The following is a 17,130-nucleotide window of genomic DNA, read 5'->3' as shown; positions in this document are numbered from 1 at the left end:
CCTGTTTTTTTGCAAAAATGAGCCCATTTTTTGCCAAAAAAAGGGCAGGCATAGCCTTCAGGAGGCTTATAGAAAGCTCCTGGGGGCTGGGGGGGGGGGATGAGCAAAAAGTGACCTATTTCATGAAAATGGGACCATTTTTTGCCCCCAAGAAGGGCATGCATAGCCATTAGGAGGCTTGTAGAGTGCTCCTGGGGTCTGGGGGGGGGGGCAAAAACTAGCAAAAAATGACCCATTTTTTGCTCATTTTTGGCTTCTCCAGCCTCAGGAGCACTTTGTAGGCCTCCCAAACCCTTGGCACATCCATTTTTGTGAAGGGGGTGGGGTTTCTGGAGGCCACAAATGCTGTATTCAGTGTATAAGATGCACCCAGATTTTCACCCTCTTTTTGGGAAAAAGGTGTCTCATTATACTCCGAAAAATATGATAGTCCTCCTGAGGCTGTGATGGTGAACCTATGGCACACGTGCCAGAGGTGGGATGCAGAGCCTTCTCTGTGGGCACATGCACCACTGCCATCAGCTCTTCTGGTTTCTGGATGCCCGTGTGCACAAGCCAGCTGGTCTTCATGGGCGCCAGAAAACGTCTGGAAAACAGCCTGAAAATGGCCTGAAAAATGGCCAAAAAAAGACATGTGTCCGATGGCCAGCTGGTCTTTGGGCTTCTGGTGCTCCAGCATGTGCACATGCATGCACCATGTCCAATTTGGGCACTCAATGCCAAAAAGGTTTGCCACCACTGCCTAAGGGCTTAAGGACAGATGAAATAGCAATACAGGAGAATATTTATAGGGTAGGGTTGAACTGTGGCGTCTTTGGTGCTCTCTTAATTTGGTTGTTTCTTGCAGACATTTGATTACCAAGATAGGTAGCATCATCACTGAACTGGACCCTACAAAGAGCCCAGAAATATAGCACTATTTAAAAAAACAACCTTTTCATTCCAAATGTCTATAAACTCAAGTTAGCTCTAAAACCAACATTGAATTTTGTGCAAGAATTTTAAGCTGCATCTGTTAAGGCTTATGAAATCCATGGAAACATATCAGGATATATTACAATTCTCTTTTCTTGTTACTCTTGAAAATACATGTATTTTGCATTTCAACAGTAATTTTTATCCTTCAGTTCTGCTCATTCTCTCTGCTCATTAGTCATGCTAATGGAAGGTTAAAGTGATCATCAAATCTCTCTCTCTCTCTTTCTGTATCTCTCTGCGTTTCATTTTTTTTTTTGGCCAGTAAAGAGATGTTTAAAAATTGGCCTGAATCCTGCTCATATAATCTTCATATCATTTCTGCAAAATATGGAAGCAACCATTTGTAAAACTAGCTAGCTCCAGTATTTGGGGTCAATGATAAGATGATCCTTTTTAACAGAACAAAAAATGATGAAGCTAAACATATCTTTTTACTCGTTTGACTCCATTTCTCAATATATTTTTACAGACCTCTGGGCAATTTATGAGAGTTCAGAATGAGAGGTTGTTGCCATTGACTGATTAAGAAAATTGGCATGTGGGAGACAAAATTATTGAGACAGGAAACTGAAACAGATGAAGACAAACTGTATTTCATAATGGGTGGGGACTGAGAGAAGAAGAGATTGTATCTCATACAAATTATAGCAGTCATTAAGACTGCCAGTTGACAACCAGCAGGGTGTATTTATTCAAGTCCACAAAATCAGGATACAGAAGACTGAATGAATGGAAACATTCTACTTAATGGTTGTCCTTGTTAGTTGTGAAGTTGTGTCCGACCCATTGTGACTGCATGGACAACCTTCCTCCAGGCCTTCCTGTCCTCTACCATCCTCTGGAGTCCATTTAAGCTCATGCTGACTGCTTCAGTGACTCCATCCAGCCACCTCATTCTCTGTCATCCCCTTCTTCTTTTACCCTCAATCGTTCCCAGCATTAGGCTCTTCTCCAGGGACTCCTTCTTTCTCATTATGTGGCCAAAATATTTGAGTGTCATCATCAGGATCTGGCCTTCTAAAGAGCAGTCAGGGTTGATCTCCCCTAGGACTGACCAGTTTGATTGCCTTGTAGTCCAAGGGATTCGCAGGAATCTTGTCCAGGACCACAGTCAAAAGCCTCCATTCTTTGGCGCTCAGCCTTTCTTATGGTCCATCCTTCACAGCCATACATTGCAACTGGAAAAAACCTAGCCTTGACTATAATCACTTTTTTGGCAGGGTGTCCTTCCATAATGACCTCTTCCTTACTTATAAAAAGTCCCAACTCAGTCCTTCAGTTGCCCATCTCCCTCTCCCCCTCCCTCCCTCCAAATGGTCATTAAATGAATGGTTTATGTCAAGGACTATTTAACAACTCCTAGTGACTATCAGCATAGAACAAGTAGTACAATGCAACATGAGATAGTTGCCCCACTGCAAAGGGGACTCCATACTCAAATGGATATTCCAGTATTTCCTCTCAGTAACAGCTGTTGGGAAATGGTTCATTGGAAGAGAAAAACCACTCTGGATTTGGGGACTATTATCTAGGTAAATGACCTAGCAAGTTGGAAATGAGCAGAGTGGTTCCAAAATACTTTCTGGGGTCTGTTTCTATCTCCAAGTCAATAACATGTAGCTTAAGATTGGTTAATGTGCATTCATAGCCCATCTGGATGATAATGTAGTTGGCATATCTAAGGAAAAGTGAGAATTACCATGGGGATGAGGGGAGAAGATGCTGCTTAGAAAACAATCAGACATGTCATGGTAAATTCCTCTTTAGAAAAAGGAGTCCACAATTGCTTAACTGTCAGTGAAACAAATTTAGGAACGAAATGCCTTCATTGATTGGATGAGTAAAAATGGAAATCTGTATCTTCAGAACTACAAGATTTTAATGCAGCCTTATCATAAAGTAGAATTAGCTCTGATAATCATATTTCCTGTCTGGTTTACCTGGGAGGATGACAGCATGGGATTTTACTAAGGACATGGAAAACACTGACTAAATACTTGAATACCTTAACTTGCTGTTATTAGGTGCTTGTTTAACTGCCATACATATAACTTAGGACAATTAGCAAGCACCATAATCTTGGTTTTGGAGGAGGATTTTTTTCACCCTGCCGACAAAAGTCAAGGCTATGGTTTTCCCAGTTGCAATGTATGGCTGTGCAAGTTGGACCATAAGAAAGGCTGAGCGCCAAAGATTGAGGTGTTGGATCTGTGGTGCTGGAGAAGACTTCTGTGAGTCCCTTGGACTGCAAGGCAATCAAACTGGTCAGTCCTAGAGGAGATCAACTCTGACTGCTCTTTAGAAGGCCAGATCCTGAAGAGGAAACTCAAATATTTTGGCCATCTAATAATAAGGATAGACTCCCTGGAGAAGAGCCTAATGGTGAGAAACATTGAGGGCAAAAGAAGAAGGGGATTACAGAGAATGAGGTGGCTGGATGGAGTCAGCAAAGTAGTAGGTGTGAGCTTAAATGGCCTCTAGAGGATAGTAGAGGACAGGAAGGTCTGGAGGAACGTTGTCCAGGGGGTCTTGATGGGTTGGACATGACTTCACAACTAACAACAACAACAACAACAATATAATCTTGGTTTTGAAGGATGGCTTTTTTCCCCAAAAAATCTTTCCATTGTGAGCTCCTTTTTTTTTTTAGAACTCAGTAAGCTTAGGAAGCAGATCAATCCTTGTGAAAACAGTATAGCATCATCAGCATGAAGGAGATTAGAGATGATTTCCCATTTTTGGATTATTCCATTTGGCAACAAAAAGATTGATAAGCAACCTAAAAGGAAGAGTGGGAATACACCCTTGTCACACATCTGTTTCTTGTAGAGTAATGCCCATGCACATTACAGGCATCTTCATTTAGGAATTCCCATGGACTTTATGCATGCGTGTAAATACGTATAAGTATTCTTCGATTTCTCCCATAATTTGAGCACAGAGACAAGATTTACGGCTCACCTAAGGCAATAAAATATAAAATGCTAAGCAGGGTTTGGTAGAATATTTTTCAACTGAAAGTTGAAAAATTAAACATAATCAAAAAGAGAGGCATCTTACCTGAAATTGGTCTGCTTATGTTCTCAGTTGAAATCCAGTCCAAAAACTTGTTGTACCAATATATAGTTTAGAGGTTGCTGACTACACTAAAACTAATTTGGTGGTGGTCTCTACTCCTTTTTTATGAATTGAGATGTCTCATTACAGTAGACTTGGAATTGTATCCAAACCAATCATTTATTCAGTCAAAAATACAATGTTCTCAAATCAAGATACCCACATAGATACAGTCATGCAGAATTTTTGGTATCATAGAAATAGTTCACTATCCTTCTGGAATGGGTGGATAGTTGGATGGATGGAGAGACAATTAATATATCCTAAAAGAAATTCAGAGTTAAACCTAGAATTTCCCTATGGCAAATGTGACTGAATTACATTTGAACCATTTAGAGATTTCTGAAGAAAACTATATATTAAGCCAAACTCCAGGATTGTTTCCCCCAACTTTTCAGCCTGAATTAAATCTTGATTCACTGATTCAAGTCAAATTTTTGCTTATGAGCTCAGACAATGTCAGTCAGGGGTTGCCACCTGCTCAGAACTTCCTTTGTTCTTCTTTATTTGAAGTGATATAAAATAAAGGAAGCAATGGAAGAAATGTGACATTTGAAAAAATGTATTTAGAAGCATCTGACTTAAAAAAAAAACATAATGAACTTTTAGGTTTATGGCCCCTAACTGGAAATTATTGTCAACCAAGTTCTCTATCGTTAATAGAAGGATTAATCGGTACAGGAACTATGTAATTTAGGAGATAATCTTTCAGTTAATTAACCACACAACTGTTCAATTAAAAAAACCCTCTTACAATAATAAAATGTCTGTCATCAGCTAAAATATCCTCCAAGGAGACCCAATTTCACCATGGCAGTAGTGCATAAGGTGCTGATTCTCCTAATTCCATCAGCATTCGTTCACAGATTTGAGAAGGATATATATTAACAAAGTATGTGTGTTTCTGGCACGGTCTCAATTCTGCCATCAAATTGCAGCAATTGCCACTGCCAATAGACCATCCCTGAATAATGCATAAAAGATGCTACTTCACTCCTAATCTTACTGTAAAAATGCTAGTGAATATCTTCTCTGTGATGTTAGTGGTGTTAATCCCCTTCGGGGGAAAAGGGCGGCATATAAATATAATAAAATCAAAAATCAAATCTGAACAGGAACCACAAAAGCAAATAAATAAGAGAGGTTTTTGTTCCCATCTTGGAGCAAACATGCATCACTCCTTCTGATATAGAATGCAGGGCCTGCATGCCATCAGATAGTAAGTAAAAAAGGAGATCACAGAGAAAGAGCCTATCGGCATTCTGGGAGAAACAATGAGATTTGAAGTAGTACATTTTTAGAGATTTTGTTTAAGAATAAACATTTAGAGAGAAAAGTGAAGATTGTGAACAGCCAGAAAAAATGGGTGGATGAATATCCATAAGCAAAGAGCAGTGAAAATACTAGAAAACGGAACAGGGCCTTGTGGAAAATGGCTAGATGGAGCATGGACAGAATTGCTAGTTAGAAGGCAAAGATAAATTGCAGCATTTGCAGCAGGCTTTCTGTGTTTTTATCATTCTTATTATAAATCTTTAAAGCATTCAGAGAAACTGGATCTGGATTCCTTTCAATCAGGTTTCAGGCCTGGTTACAGCACGGAAACTGCTTTGGTCGCGCTGATCGATGATCTCTGTTTATTGTTTGCCGCCTGGAGTCCTTCAGGAGTGGGCGGCATACAAGACCAATAAACTAAACTAAACTAAACTAAACTAAACATATAACTGACAAGGCAGAGGTCATGCCAAAATTTACAGACTCCAGCTCATATCCATTAGACGAGTATCACGCTTTAACTATTGATCTTTACAATAATATAAAGGTAAAAGTTCCCCTTGCACATATGTGCTAGCCGTTCCTGATTCTAGGGGGCAGTGTTCATCTCCATTTTAAAGCCAAAGAGCTTTCCCAGACTTTTCCATGGACATGTGGCCAGCATGACTAAATGCCGAAGGTGCACAGAATGCTGTTACCTTCCAACCAAAACTTGCATTTTTTACATGCTTTCAAACTGCTGGCAGAAGCTTAGTGGCAGAAGCTGGGACAAGTAACAGGAAATCACTATGGCACTAGGATTCGAACCGCCGAACTGCCGACCTTTCCGATCGACAAGCTCAGCATCTTAGCCACTGTGTCCTCTTACAATAATATAGAGATAGGGAAAGCAAGGCTTGATGATGAAAGCTTTTATGCAGCATAAACACATAAAGCTATATACGTAATTCAACCTGCAGTATGAAATAATAAAGCCAATGTATATTTACAGCAGACTATTCCTTGCGCTACAACGAAGTTCCAAATAATTTAAGCAAGCCAGCATTATCATGAGACTGAAAAACAAAGAAACAGGCAAACCCTGGGCAGGGTGGAGTGTATATCTATTCCTTATTGTAATTCAGAATCATTATGGATTCACCATGTTATTTGGAAATAAATAAGATAAAGACGACAGAGTATTTTTCCTCCCCACTTCTCTTCCTCTCTCTCTTCCCTGTACAGATCCAAGTACCAGTATGCGCATCTCTGATCATCATAGGTGTAAGCAGAGAGAAAAACAGTTTGGTACAGTGATCTTTTTTTAAATAAGAAAAATCTTTTTATTTTAAAACGTTATAATCATCTGTTTTGTGTTTAATTGCTTTGAAATCAACAATTAACACTGACTCAAAGGCAGCTCTCTCCAAAAACAATTCCTCTTGGAGCAAGAAGAAAAATGAGTGGGGGGCACTCACTTCCCGGCAACGCAAAAGTATTTTTTGTATATGTTGAATGAAATCTGACTCACTGAGAGTTGTTATTACAGATTCCAGAAATAGGATTTATTTAAGACTTAATAGAAAGAATATTCAATCACTCGCACACTATTTCTTCTTAATATATTAGAAATGGTTGTCCAAAAGGTGCTTTTTTCAAGAGGCAACTGGACTTTCTTGTTTTTCTTTGAAGGTGTTTCGGTTCTCATCCAAGAAGCTTCTTCAGCTCTGTCTTTTGTCAGAGCTGAAGAAGCTTCTTGGATGTGAAGCGAAATGTCTTCAAAGAAAAAACAGAAAGTCCAGTTGCCTCTTGAAAAAAGCACCTTTGGGACCACCATGACCTGGATGACTGAGAATCTTCATAGACCAGGAGTCCTCAGACTTTTTAAACAGGGGGCCAATTCACAGTCCCTCAGACTGTTGGGGGCTGGACCGGCTGGGTGGGTGTGGCTAGATGGTCATGTGACTGGGTGGGCATGCCTGTCATGTGACTAGGTGGGTGTGGCCAATTTAATAATCCATTAAACAATGCACACAAATTAAACTATAATTTATTTGGCTCCTGAGGGTGTTTTATTTGCTTTTGTTGCATGTTGCTCTTTTGGTTGACTTTTCTTTTTCCTAGATTGCTTTTTTAGTTGTTTAGGAATCTAGTGGTCCACTTCAGGAAACTCAGTTTTGCAGCAATTCTTCTCAGCCCAAGGAGCTTCCAATCAACAAGCATCTATCTATCTATCTATCTATCTATCTATCTATCTATCTATCTATCTATCTATCTATCTATCTATCTATCTATCTATGTATCATCTATCATCTAATGGAGTGGGGGAGGTGAAAAATGAGCCAATTTTTTGGCCTCCTGGCACATCTGTACACCACATTCTTCACTTCCTTCACCTCCAGAAGCATTCTGCAGGCAAAAACGGGAGAAAATGGCCTGGGTTTTGACCAAAAACAAGCCATTTTCACCTGTTTTTGACCTCCTGGGGCCGAAGGATGGCTGTGGCAATGTGGGCAGGGCAGCCTTGTGGTCCTGTGCGGACCTTATTAATGGCTTTGGTGGGCCACATGTGGCCCTCAGGCTGTAGTTTGAGGACCCATGTCATAGACAATCAGAAATAGTAAACACATATATGGCATTGTATCAATGGATTAATTCTACTGTATTGAATGTAAAGTATTGGCTCATTTGATTATTCCAATTTAGTGCCATGCAGAAAAATCACTTTGTATTTTTTTTCTATTAGTTCTCATTCAATGTGATGAAAAGAATCTTTCATTATGCCTTCCAAGGGAGAAATGGAGGACATATTCTCATGTATGATGGTGATATTCTTGCATTCATTTAATTATGAGGTACTCAAGATGTGAGTATAAATAAATGTTTTTTTTTAAATCCAGTCTTTTCCTGCTTGTTGGCTCCCTGTGGTTCAGTAACAGCAGTGTGCAAAATGTTCTGAATCCAAGATGGTTTATTAAAAAGATAGCTATACTGAGTGTAAAACAATTATTTCGGATCCAATACCATCCACTTCAATTATTTCAGTTCGTTTGGAGCGTAAAGCACTTCAAAATAACCAAACAATCTATTTCAAATGCAAAACAGCTGTTTTCTCTTGGAAAAAAAACTACTTTAAGCTTGAAATGATATATTTTGCATTTAGGGTGGTTCAGATTTGAATTACCTTTGCACACTCTTATTCAAGAGGATCTTGAGGGAGTTTCTTCAAAGGGGCAATAGATTAGGAAGAGAGGACAATCAACAAGGTTGGAGGGTGAGGAACAAATATATTGGAGAAAGTCAAGACATCATTAGTATTCTACCACTTTTAATGTTAAGCAACCTCAAAGACAGTGCCAGGATAAACTTGAAATCAATTTACAACTTTCTGGGGTGGTGGGGAACAGATGGGGCTGACTCTTCCAGTTTAGTAAATGGCAGATTTTGGTTCAGTATTTTTCCAAATACTGAATTTCCTAATTGTTTTTGGCCAAAAATAACTGTTCATAGATTGTTGTTGAAATGGTATTACTCCTACAAGTCTTTGACTGTTTTATGTATGGCCCTACTGTACCATTTTTTCCTTCCAAAAACATTCTCCTACGATTCTTTCTCTCCCCATTTTTGGCCAATAACTGGTATAAATTTTGATAAATGGCATACAGTTATCCATCTCCAGGCTGGGAGTTTGATGATGAATTGAATGCATTTCAAAAGCAGAGAAAAGAGGAGTACCACAAAATATATTTATATAATTGCTGACCTAGAAAAGAAATATCCTACTTTACTTTCAATTGCTTTAGAAAAAATAACAATAAGGGGAAGGCAGTGGAAAAATTGTTACTAGAAACAAGGCAGAGGATAAAAAAATATTTAAAAAAACACAAGGAGGATATTATGCTTTCCAAACTATTTTTCTTACACGGTTAAGCTTCTTATATCTCCAAACATATTTGGGATACAGAACAACATTGTAATATTTATGTTTCAGGCATACAACAACAATTAAAACCCAAACATTCTCTTGAGATGACAATGTTCTCTAGCAAATTTTTGAATCTGCTCTATTTTTAAGTCAAGTCATTGAATGTTCATTATGTTGACTTTCAAGAAATGTGATATGAATGAAGGAAGATGTTAGCATGGAATTTCTGAAATCAGCCTTTGATATCAGCCCAGAGTCACTTTGGATAGTGAGATGGATGGCATATAAATTTTAACAAAAAATTATATATAAATCAATCTTCCTTACTGCACCACACACCACATCACACTATAAAAAAAAGATGTTGAGACTCTAGAAAAATGCAGAGAAGACCAGCCAGGATTATTAGGGGACTGGAGATGAAAACATATGAAGAACAGTTACGGGAACCAGGCATGGCTAGTCTAGTGAAGAAAGGGACCAGGAGAGACATGATAGCAATCTTCCAATACTTGAGAGGCTGCCACAGAAAGGAGGGGGTCAAGCTATTTTCCAAAGCACCCGAAGACCAGAGAAGAAATAATGGTTGAAAATGACCAAGGAAAGATTCAACCTAGAAATAAGGAGGAACTTTCTAACAGTGAGAACAATCAAGCAATGGAACAGTTGCCTTTGGAAGTTGTGGGAGCTTCATCATTGGAAGCTTACAAGAGGAGATAGGACTGCCATTTGTCAGAAATGGTGTAGGGTCTCCTGCTTGAGCGGGGGTGGTGGACTAGATGAGCTATAAGGACCTTCCAACTTTGTTAATGTGTTCATCAACAAACATTCTACCAACCATTAAAATTGGACTTTCTCAGCAAAACTGACCTTTAGGCTTCTTATCTGCTGGAGACTTAAGGGGACTCAGAGGCAGAACAACTCCAGGAAACAAACTGCTCCCATGCCCTATTTGAAATTTCATGCCATCAAAATTGAATCATGTTGCTCTCCAATTTCAGGTCCACAATTTTGTGATCCTGAAAAAAGGGTAGACTTGTTCCAAACATATGTGAATCTTTTGACGTTTTCTAATAACCTGCCATGTTTTCCCCCAAATAAGACAGGATCTTATTTCTTTTGACTCCCAAAATAAGCACATGGCCTTATTTTCAGGGAGGTCTTATTATTTTTGAGGTACTGGAGGCAGCAACCATGGTCACCTAATGGCTGCTGTTGTCTTGCAATATTTTCAAGGAGGGCTTATTTTCAGGGGAGGGCTTATTTTAATCCATGTGCTCAAAAGCCTGATTGGGCTTATTATCCAGGGATGTCTTATTTTCAGGGAAACAGGGTATGTTACATGGATGAGCATTGTTTGGGATAAGAGTCATGTACTGAATTTAAATGGAGCTGAAAAAGTAAATGGGATTAAGCTGTACATTTCATTTTATTTAAGTTTAAATAATGTTTATTAATATTGCTTTCCATGCATTTCAAAATCCGTATCATAGAAGAAAGTATATAAATTTACTGGAATTTTTGGAGATGTTCCATCTGTCTGTTCATTGACGATGTGTAAAGGACTGATTGTTCAATTTTATGGTTGCTTGCTAGATGTAATCTTGGATATATGTAAGAATGTCCAAAATGTTTTTTTCCTGAACAACTATTTCTATTTTACTCCCTACTTATTCTTTTTTCTGTTAAAAAAACTTGTAGTGATATTTTTCAGGATAATTAAAGTTGAAATTTTGATTAAGAAACAAGCAGTATAGGGAAAGGCTCCTTATTACTCTGATAAAATCTTAATAATTATCCATTTATATTCATGAAATGGGAGCTAATACCCACAAATTCTGTATACACCTTGTCCCTCCATTTGAAACTCAATATCCTTCACTTAATAGGAAGACAAACTGTTTTGGTTATAGTTTGCATTTTAAACACATGTACAGTAGAAATCTTCCAAACCAACGGTGGATCTTGGACTCCATTTTCCCTAGAAATGCAGGGCTGTTCCTTTAATAGTCTGTTTTCTTATTAAAGGAATGGATCAAAAAAACCACAATAAAATTTATTATAAAACCAATATGTTCAAGGCACAATTTATTTTACAGGTTGTCATGCAAAACCTAGCCATATTCAGAGAATAAAACACCATGTTGGTCAGACAACAAGAAAATAGAATGAATCTACATGGCCTGAGAATCTGACAAATTAGGGAGTTATTAATTGTAACTGGGCATCTTTATCCTTACAATAAAGGCATATAATAAAACATGGCTTAATTTTCAGTAACTCCTTCACCACAGAACCAATTCTGTTTGAATAGAATTTCCCCAAAGAAAACTGTTGGAAAGGCAACAACCTTGACAAAGAGTTCTTCTGAATTTGGAAGGCATTCTTTTTTTTTTAGGTTAAATATCTTGCTAGCTTGAAGAAATGGAACCAACTGTCCAGGAACACCTTTTACTTATGGCGGGCAGAACCAACTAGTTTTCCACATCCATCCAGTTTTGGAATTCTTACTTAACCCAGCTCAATTGTTGTGATATACTGAAACACACTTCTCCAGAAAACTGCTAATATTATTGTTCCTAGCTTCTCAACACTTGGGAAATCTGTGTTTAAAATGTTTGCCTCCTTTGAAGAACAGAAATTAATAGCATCATTTTAATGTGTTTTTACTTTAAGTTAAGCTAAAATATTGTTCTGCTTCCCTAAATCACTGGAGATTGCTTCAATTTGGGCCACACACCACAACAAATTGCCTAGATTTTATTTGTCACTTTTTATTGAGGAAAGGAAGAATGAAGGAAGGAAAGAAGGAAGGACAAAGGAATGAAGAAAGGAACGAAGGAAGGAAGCCCTTAGCTGTTAGAAACAGTAGACATGGGTGTTTTTTATTATCAGAATTCTATTCCTCTCTCTCACCAATGGAGCTGCTTTCACAATCATTTCTACTTCTTTAACTCAGATTCTTCCAGCTGAGCTCACTGAGGCACTAAGTCGCCATGGGATTTGTTTGGAAGTTACACCAAGGAGCAAATGGCTTTTTGGATAATGTAACACTTGAGAAATATTCCTTGTACTTCAAAGTCAGAAGAGACCAATACAAGTTGTCAACATCTGACTTCGTGTACAAAACAGAATCACACAGAAATTCAGCCAGTTGTCTCTTGCCTCAAGCAGTGATGGGAGAATATCTCCATTCTTACAGAATTTGCTTGATTCTGAAACTGCAACAAGCCTTTAATATCTCTACACAGAGAATCATGAGGTGGGTGTTGACTTTTATTCTCTCCTTATTTATTTAAACTGCATGTTGCAAATATATTGAGGAAAACAGGATTAAAAGGATATGAGTATGTTTCTAAAACTGGAAGAAGAAATATCAATAATTTCTGCAATGCTGATAATATAGCTCTCATTAACTAAAATGCAAATAATCTAAAAACATTAATAATAAAAGTAAAGGTTTATACTGGGGGAGGGGAAGCTAGATTAAATATAAAGAAGACCAAACATAAGTACAACAATCATTCCTAGTATTGACCATGCAACCTTTAACTAATAGATAGTTTCTGCCTTTTAGGATTGAATATTAATTGTAAAGGAGCTAGCAGACAAAAAATAAGCAGCAGATTAGCACTTAATAGGATAGCAGGGAAAACATTTGAAAAGATAATCAGATACTGTGACATTTCTGTACTAAGATCAACACTGTACTAGCATGGTTTTCTCTGTAATTCTCTATGGATATAAAAGTTGGTCTGTAAAGAAACATGATAGAAAGACTAGTGACACTTTTAACTTTGGTGTTAGAAAAAACTCATGAAAATAGCATAGATTACCAGGGAGAGAAAAAAACAGCTCTTTAAAAAGATCAATCTTGAGTTCTCACATGAGGTATAAACAACCGGGCTCAAACCATTATATTTTAGACACATGACGCAAACTTCCCTTGAGAAATCCATAATGTTGAGAAAAGTGGAAGGAGGGAATACAAGAAGAACCAGCAGCAAGATGGATGGGTTTGATTACAAGAGCAATGAGTGCTCCGTTGATAGACCGAAAAGGTTAGTTTGAAAATAGATCATCCTTGAAAGTTTATTCATGTGATTTCTAAAGAGTCCACACCAATTTGGCAGGACTTAATCACTTTAAAGGCATGCTGAAAGGTTGAAATATTTCTTCCTCTTTCAAAGGTACTAATGCAAAGTTTCCAAAAATGAGGAATATGGTTAGGGGATTCAACTGGCTTTCTAAGAATAGGTTGTCATCACCCGATTAATTTCATTAAAAGTCTCAAGCAGTGTAGTAACTGTACTGATCACACCATAGCACTGAAATTAGTAGTATTTTGTTTAGCCCTTATCAAGTGTGTAGAATCCAGACAATTTAGATAACTTCATAAAAGACAAATGAAACCCCATTTTATAAGAGCCTCCATCTATGTGTTTTAATCCAGGCAACAGATATCTTGTATGTGAACATTTCCTGCTGCAGTTGATAGAGATTTTTTCCCCTTCCATACCTTGTTCTTAGACTTCCTTGTTGGGGCAACCCATCATAAACAGACAAGACATCAAAATCTTCCTCTAGCGCAAAGGACTGGAAAACAAGTTGTATTCTGTTCTGCTCTTTGGCGGTGATTGTCCAGGTACAGTTTGCATAATTTGGATAGCCGTACGGGAATCCCGGACTTTGTATTGTCCCGTTTGGACCTTGTAAAATGTAACTGCAGTTCTGGGCTGGGAGAGAAGAAGAAATACAAAGCATATTTAAAATGGCATCATTTTTCTAGCATTTCATATAGGCAACTCAAGAACTATTGGAGAATGATATCAAGGATATAGTGACTAGTCCCTGGTACAGTTGTAAAAAGGTAAAGGTAAGCCTCATAAATATGTGCTAGTTGTTCCTGACTCGGGGAGGGGGGCAGTATTCATCTCCATTTCAAAGCCGAAGAGCCAGAGCTGTCTGAAGACATCTCTGTGGTCATGTGGCTGGCATGGCTAAATGCCAAAAGCTCACGGAACAGTTACCTTCCCACCAAAGTGGTCCCTACTTTTCTACATACACTTTTATGTGCTTTCAAACTACTAGGTTGATATAGAAGACCCTTAAATTCAGTTATTTAAAACTAATGTGTACATAGCAATAGTACTTCGACTTATATACTGCTTCATAATGCTTTACAGTCCTCTCTAAGTGGTTTATAGAGTCAGTATATTTTCCCCCACAATCTGGGTCCTCATTTTACCCACCTCAGAAGGATGGAAGCTGAGTCAACCTTGAGCCTGGTGAGATTTGGACTGCCAAATTGCAGGCAGCCAGCAGTCAGCAGAAGTAGCCTGTAGTACTGCACTCTAACCACTGCGCCACCAAGGCTCATGTTTAATTTCTTGACTTATTGCTATTACTTATTTTGGCTATTGTGAAATTCTACAAAAGTGTTATTTGTCAAAAGAGAAGAGCCAATATGGGATTTAAAAGAACAAGACAGAGTTTTCTCATGGGAGCTAAACCAGTGTTCTTAACCTTAACATCTGAAGGAAGGAAACATATCTTCTATCTGTCAATGATTCTGATTATATATAGTGATACAAGTACAAGTGATATTTTTATACGGCACGCCACATTTAATCAATGTAATAATAATAATAATAATAATAATAATAATAAATAATAATAATAGTAAAAGTAATAGTAAAAACTATTGTCAGGCGAGAGTACACCAACAGAGTTAGGAAAATTTTGAAATCTAAATTGAATGGTGGAAATACAATCAAGGCCATAAATACCTGGGCAATACCAGTTATAAGATACACAGCTGGTATAGTTAACTGGACACAAGCTGATTTGGACATTTTGGACCGAAAAAACCAGGAAACTAATGACAATGCACTACAGTTTACATCCACGTGGTGATACTGATAGACTGTACCTGCCCCGAAAATCAGGTGGCAGAGGATTATTACAAGTGAAGCAAACAGTTGAAGAAGAAAACATGCACTGGCTGATTATTTAAAAGAAAGTCAAGAACATCTATTAATCGAAGTAAAGAACAAAAATCTACTGAAGGCCCACAGACGAAACAAGAATACAGAAAAGATGTGATAAAATCAAGAATGGAGAGTTGGCAGAACAAAGCACTGCATGGCCAATTTCTGGAAAAAATAAAAGATAAAGTGGACAGTGAACAAACTTGGTTATGGTTAACAACAGGTACATTAAAGAAAGAAACAGAGTCACTAATCCTGGCTGCGCAAGAACAAGCTATCCGCACAAATGCCATTAAGGCCAAAATCGAAAAATCCTCTGATGATGCCAAATGCAGACTTTGCAAAGAAGCTGATGAAACTGTTGATCACATACTCAGCTGCTGTAAAAAAATCGCGCAGACTGATTATAAATTGTGGCACAATTCAGTAGCACAAATGATCCATTGGAACTTGTGCAAAAATTATAATATTAAAACAGCAACAAACTGGTGGGAACATCAGCCTGAAAAAGTCACCGAAAATCAGATGGTCAAGATCTTGTGGTATTTCCGTATACAAACCGACAAAATACTGGCACATAATACACCAGACATCACACTGGTTGAGAAAAATAAGGTCACAATCATAGACATCGCAATACCGGGTGATAGCAGGGCCGCCGAGAAGGAACATGAAAAAATCACAAGATACCAGGACTTAAAATCGAAATTCAACGACTATGGCACAAACCAGCAGTGATAATTCCAGTGGTAATTGGCACACTGGGTGCTATACCAAAAGCACTGGAATTACATTTAAAACAGTTAAAATTGACAAAATCACCATCAGTCAAATGCAAAATGCCGCACTGCTTGGATCTGCACGCATATTACGAAAATACATTACGACGTCCTAGGCCCCTGGGTCGGGCCCCGACTAGTAACCAATGCCAAATCCGGCGAAACAGCTGGCCGCTGTGATACAATTGTATAATAATGTATAATAGAAATAGGCACTTTGGGTGCAATCCAGGGGTGGGTTCCAGCAGGCACTACTGCCGGTTTTCTCATGTGTGTGATGCATGCTATGTGCACATGTGTGCTGCATGCACATGATGCTCAATGTACACGCATGCAGCATGCAATTAAATTGTTCTGTGCATGCGCAAAACTCAATGGGTTCGGGTGTGTGGCAAGCATGGGTCTCTGCCAGTTCCAGGGACCCAGTCCACCAAACCACTACCAGTTCAGCTGAACCAGTCCAAACCAGTAGGAACCCAGCACTGGTGCCAACTCAAAACAACTGAAGAACCATTAGGATTGACAGTTACCCTCAGTCAACTGCAAAAAGCAGCTTGGAACAGCATACATCCTGCAATGATACAGTTAACCTATCCAACATCATCTGCCTCTACCATTTCTTTGGGAAGGACTCAATAGGTGGATAAAAATGACAAATCCAGTCTAAATCCCTGGCTGTCTATGTAATTAAGTATAGTAATAATAATAACAGCAAAAGAAAGAAAGAAAACCAAACATAAACATGCCTTAAAATAGAGATTAGTGATATGGAGCTATCCCTGCCTAGGGGTGCTAGTTGTATGGGAAAGATGAAGGGAAAGGGATGGTAGGAAAGAGAGGAACTGTTGATCAAGCATGGAAGAAAAGGAGAGAAGGGGAAACAAAAACCAAAGAAAAGAGAAATAATGGTGCCAGTTCTCCCCACACTAGCAAGCACTACTATAAACACTTCCTTTAAAAAAATTACTTGGAACCCCAAATAGTATTTCTCTTGAAAGAAAACCCATCGATTACTGCTTTTTGAAAGTGACTTAACTCCAGTTATGTGGTTGGTTGCTGATATTCTGGGCTTCCTCCCTCATAGATC

General features: G+C 38.3%; 1 protein-coding gene across 1 annotated transcript in view; it reads right to left on the bottom strand.

Annotated features, from left to right (window-relative positions):
- The window catches only part of CSMD2 (CUB and Sushi multiple domains 2), a 735,331-nt gene extending 721,329 nt beyond the window's left edge, over positions 1 to 14,002 (bottom strand). Inside the window, exon 1 of the mRNA XM_032227842.1 lies at positions 13,794 to 14,002. The gene's annotated coding sequence lies outside the window, so the exon portion shown is untranslated. The remainder of the gene's footprint in view (positions 1 to 13,793) is intronic.
- Positions 14,003 to 17,130: the final 3,128 nt, after the last annotated feature.

The sequence above is a fragment of the Thamnophis elegans genome, chromosome 12 (genome assembly GCF_009769535.1).
Source record: "Thamnophis elegans isolate rThaEle1 chromosome 12, rThaEle1.pri, whole genome shotgun sequence".
NCBI lineage: Eukaryota > Metazoa > Chordata > Lepidosauria > Squamata > Colubridae > Thamnophis > Thamnophis elegans.
The sequence above is the reverse complement of the archived record's forward strand: the minus strand, read 5'-3'. Positions and strand labels throughout refer to the sequence as shown.